This window comes from Mercenaria mercenaria, unplaced genomic scaffold (assembly GCF_021730395.1).
Source record: "Mercenaria mercenaria strain notata unplaced genomic scaffold, MADL_Memer_1 contig_3019, whole genome shotgun sequence".
Classification (NCBI taxonomy): Eukaryota; Metazoa; Mollusca; class Bivalvia; order Venerida; family Veneridae; genus Mercenaria; species Mercenaria mercenaria.
The window spans coordinates 54,204-60,203 of record NW_026461120.1 but is presented as its reverse complement, the minus strand read 5'-3'; positions in this window follow the sequence as shown (position 1 = coordinate 60,203).

Below are 6,000 nucleotides of genomic sequence, written 5' to 3'. Positions count from 1 at the left end.
AATTATCTATACATTTTAAGTTATCGTAATGTATACAAACGACGAACAAGAGCACCACAATGCGGATGAATATACGCCCGACATTGAAGCAAACCATCCAAAACATGCGCTTTGCACGTCGTCTCGATATGGTGAACATGAGTGCCAAGTTTCTTTAAAATCCTTCAAGCAGTTCAAGAGATTCAAAGCGGACATGAAACAATTTATCTGACGTTTGACCCGTAAGTGTAAAAGTGTGACCTTGACCTTGAAGCATGACATCCAAAACATGCGTTCTGCACGTGTTCTCGACGTGGTAAACATCTGTGTCAAATTTCTTCGAAATCCTTCAAGTGTTCAAGAGTTACAGAGCTTACACGAAATTGCTAACGGGCGGTCGGAGAGACGGACACCGGTGTCATAACATGATACGCTCCCTTTGGGCGTGTCCAAAAATAATACTGTTCATAATAGAAACGGATACAAAAATTACGGTACGTTGTGGAGCCGCCGTAGCGCAGTGGCAGCGCGTCCGCCTTGAGATCGAAGGGTCCCGGGTTCGATCCCGGCTACTGCCTTGGTGGTAGTGTCCTTAGACAAGACACTTTAATTCCACATTGTCTCTCTCTCTCTCTCTTCTCTTAGAGGTTGGTTCCATCTAGAATGAGGTTCGAGAGCCATTAATATATTAAGTTCTAAGAACTCGTTTGGCAATCGAGCATAAATAAATTAGTATAAACTGTACGTTGTATGATAGGATTTAGCTGAGTCTTAAAATCTGGGTTTCAGTGCATGTTGTCAGCCAACAGATTATGTTAACTGTGTTAGTTGTAAGCTGTAAGTATTGAATAAAATGTAATATCCACTCAGATCGTGCATATTTGTTTATTTACTACAGGTTAGTTGCACAAAAAAGCTCGAAGTAAGGTAATCTTATTCAAATAGGACCATATCATGACATAAAATGGTTAAGATGAATGTTTACCAATATTGTCTAAAATAGCATTTATAAATGCTTACAATATGATTCATATGTACAATACAAAAACAACTGGATACTTTAAAAAAGCTAAAACTATTGAACATAAGACCAGTAACATCATTGATATTATCTTTTGCTTAGTGATATAATAATGTTAGGTACTAGAAAATTTACTGCTCTGGGTAGTATTTCAAGGACATTGCGTCTGGCGTATTCGTTTCACATATTGATTTTGTTTTGTTTGTTTTATGCCTTCCTTGTGAAAAAATTCAATATTATTCTGCTTTAAGACACCCCAGCATGATCTAATGACCTACTTGCTTCACCCACAACTTCATGAAAATCATTCTTATAATACAGGTAATATACAGCTATACTACAAATTTTCAGGTGGATAATTAAGACCCTTCCTAAATAAATGTGATTTCACAACTTTATCTGCAAATCTATTAAGTCCATCTCTTTTTAGCATAGTTTTAAGAATATACATGAATACATGTACATGTAACTGTTTTACACTGCAGAAACACAATGTGATTGAAATTACTATATACTACGGTGTTCCGTTGGGGCCATCGCAGTTTCGCGTTGTCGTCCTAAGGGAGAAATCGCGAAAACACGATTTTAGTGGGCTGTATATTCCAATTTATATGTGCATAATTCAAAACGGTGATGAGAGGTTTTAATAAACTCTGCAAAGTAAGTTTTCTGTTTGCAAAAATGTTATCGAATATCTTGTGTTTTACTTTGTATACATACTACAGTCATGTTACAATTTTCTCTCTCTGAAAAGGTCACATGTCCTACTGAATAGAACATCTTTAAAAATACTTCATCTACTTTAAAATAGTTTGGCTATAAATGCATATGCGCATTTTAATACCAAATAAATAAAATGTTATGTTACATTTGTGACTGGAAAAGTGGATCTATTGCCGGTACGAAAAAAATAAACAATTCCAAGTATCCTAAGATCGCGTCTCTCGAATTTACTGTCTATCGAAATGTCTTACAAGAGTTTGAAGGCAAAAATACGATATTAAAACACGTGTTATCGCGGTTTCGCGTTTGCAGCTGAAGGGGTGAAAACGCGAAAACACGATACAAGATCGCGGAAACAAGACAAAAAATATCGCGTTTTCGCGCTATCAATATCGTGTTTTCGCGTTTTCGCCCTACTTACCACGAAGGCGAAAACGCGAAGAGACAATGGCAGGGCGAAATCGCGAAAACACGATATTAACAGCGCGAAAACGCGATATTATCGCTTCGTGTTTTCGCGTTATAGCATCGTGTTTTCGCGTCAAAATATCGCGTTTTCACGTCGAAATATCGTGTTTTCGCGATTTCTCCCTTAGGACGACAACGCGAAACTGCGAAATCGCGATATTTTTTGCATCGTGATTTCGCGTTATAGCATCGTGTTTTCGCGTCAAAATATCGTGTTTTTGAGATTTCGCCCTTAGGACGACAACGCAAAACTGCGATGGCCCCAACGGAACACCGTAATATACACTGATCTATGTACATATTGATACATTAATTCAATAAATGTTAAGACATCAAACACATTGAAATGGCCTTATATATGTCGCTGTCAATTTGAAACTAAGTTCTTCTATATCTCATATTTTTCATGCAAGTCACGTGTAATTACCATCATACAGTTATTTCGTGGTGCGTCTTTAACAACCACGTACTAATCCCCAATGATAACAAGATTGCCGCCGAAACGCGAGGACGATTCTATTTCATGATAACCGATAAAATACCAATCCATAATGCTCTTACACATTACCTTCTAAGTAAATATTAGTATTTCTTTCATCTTAAATCTACTACTAATATATGGAAACATAGCTCAGTCAGGTAAAACGCAGATAACAATTGAATATTATAAGCAAATCATTTTGTGGGTTCGAATCTCCGTGAGTTTTGTTTTTTTTCATTTTTTGTCTTTTTGTGTTTTTTTCTCTTTCCGTTTTCATTTTTATTCCCGTATTTTTGTTTTCTTTCTTTGGTGGTTTGTATTTGTATTTATGCCTTTATATAAAACAACAGTATGTTCATTATTTGCATGGCTTAAATACATGCATTTAGTTAGTATCATCTTTGATATAATGGTAAACTTTTCTGAACTGCCATATCGGCTTAAGATACTTCTCTGTTGTGTTGTCACATAATTCATGAAGGAATCTAAATGTTTATGAGAAAAAAATTAATGTCGATGCTGAGTTTCGAACCCACACGGCAAAAGATCTGTTTAACATCGACTGTATGCTTTACCACTGAGCTAATTCGCAATTGGTACAAAATCTAGAAATATTTAGATTGTAACATCTTAGAAAAATGTTGAATTGCCTATGTTCCATTTTAATTTATTTATAGTCATGTTTGTAAATATCAAGTTATCGTTGGGGCATAGTAGTGTTTACATTAATTCCATTCACGTTACTAGAGTTTTGAAAAAAAAACGGATAAGAAGTTTATGGCTATTATGATATCAAAATCATGTATGTGATATTTGAAAATTTACTATGTCATATCTATTTAATTGATTCGTGAAAGTAACGATTGCAGTTAAATAAAAAGTTGAAGGAAATAAAATTGACAGCTGGACAACAATTGATCAACATACTGTAAGACGAAACATATTACGAACAGTTAGCAACAGACCCCTCAAAATGTAATCATAACAATTACAATAAACTGTTAGACAAAAACATGAACTGTTTACGACAAAAAGAATATCAGTTGCATCTGAATTATATGCATAAAAGCGAGAACCGAAATAAATGTGAAGAAATGAACACATCCTGTGTAACTATTCTGACATTCTTGACAAGCAGATTAAGCTATTTAATGGATTTTCTTCTAAAACCATTACTCAGATCGGGTTTTTTTAAGACATACAACTGACTTCGTTAAACAGCCTTAACACACAGATGTGAACACTATAATTATTTCCTTTCCGCGTGGAAGCCCTTTACTCTAATAGCACACATATCTTGTGAGAAAAAGCGATCACTTACTGACTGGACAAACACCCAGAAGAATACAAAAGAGTTCATTACAGAATCAATGGCCTTTGGTTTGAAAAACAACACATTTACTTTCAATAATAAATATTACAAACAAATCAAAGTAACTGCAATGTGTACACAATTCGCACAAACTCGTAATAATATATTTGGAACGAAAGTTATACAAACAGTTTGAAGAACCTTCCGGAACAAAATACATGAAAAATGTCGAAGAGGAGTGAAAAAGATTTTTAGATTCTTTGGAACAAATCTTAATCAGAGCTAGATTGTCTTTTCGAATATTAAACTAAAATTGTGGACACAGATGCACCATCCCCTAAATAGCAAAGTTCTTATTAAGAATTTCTATACAAAATACTAATAGAAAAAGTATATTATTTATGGTAATCTTCACATAAATGAACTTCAACTGTGAAGTATATCCTTTCAATAGTATTCTCGTAATTGGACGCACACGATTTTTCTCTATATGCTATACAGCAAAACGATCAAAGGGCCATAACTGTGGTAAAAATAATAACAGAAAAAATCCTTTATTTATGGTCATCTGCACATCAAGCTTGTTCATCTCTGAAAGTTAAAAGTAAATCGGGCTAATAGTGTGGGAGGAGATGGACACACATGATGTTTCTCTATATTAATGAGCTTTTTTTTATGAATTCATTTATATTATATACCTGACCGGGGGAGGAAGAAACAACTTGTCAGTTTATTCCCGCTTCTCTTTTTAAATATAATTTTGCATATATATACACGAGGGAGGAAAGAACCAACCAGTCAGGTTTTCTCTCTCTTGTTTGTGTACAAAAACTAAGGTGGAAACAACTACATGTAGTCAATTTCTTTCCCCTTCACCGTCTAATCTACGACCTGCTTTGTGGAATCATTCTTTGCTTGATGATTTATGAATCAAGTCGTGACCTTTGATCAGTAGGGGTCATCTAATCTGCATGTCCAATCATCCTATTAAGTTTCAACATTCCGGGTCAAGTGGTTCTCAAGTAATTGATTGAAAAGAGTTTTCTATGTCCAGCCCTCTTGATGGAGTGACCCCAAAAACAATAAGGGTCATCTACTCTGTAAGTTCTATCACCCTATGAAATTTGAAGGTTCTAGGTCAAATGGATTTCAAGTTATTGACTTGAAAGGGATTTCCATGTTCTATCCACTGCGACCTTGACCTTTTATACAGTGATCCCCAAAACAATAGAGGTCATCTACTCTGTAAGTCCTTTCACCCTATGAAGATTTAACATTCTGGATCAAGTGGTTCTCAAGTGACTGACCGGAAATTTATTTCTATGCTCTGTTAGCTGTGGCCTTGACCTTTAATAGAGTGACCCCAAAGTCAACAGTGGTCATCTACTCTGCATGTCCAATCATCCTATGAAGTTTCAACATTCTGGATCAAGTAGTTCTCAAGTTACTGACTGAAAATGGTTTTCCATGTTCAGGCCCCTGTGACTTTGACCTATAATTATAGAGTAACCCCAAAATCAATCGGGGCCATCTACTCTGCATGTCCAATCCTCCTATGGAGTTTCAACATTCTTGGTCAAGTGGTTCTCAAGTTGTTGATCGGAAATGGCTTTCCATTTTCAAGGCCCTGTAACCTTGACCTGTATTACAGTGACCCTAAAATCTATAGGGGTCATTTAATCTGCATGACCAATCATCTTGTGAAGTTCCAACAGTCAAGTGGTTCTTAAGTTATTGATCGGAAATGGTTTTCCATGTTCAGGCCCCAGTGACCTTGACCTTTACAAGAGTGACTCCAAAATCAATCGGAGCCATCTACTCTGTATGTCCAATCATCCTATGAAGTTTAACATTCTGGTTCAAGTTGTTCTCAAGTTATTGATCGGAAATGGCTTTCGATGTTCAGGGCCCTGTGACCTTTATTAGAGTGACCTTAATATCTATAGGGGTCATCTAATCTGCATCATCAATTATCTTGTAAAGTTCTAACATTCTGGGTCAAATGGTTCTCAAGGT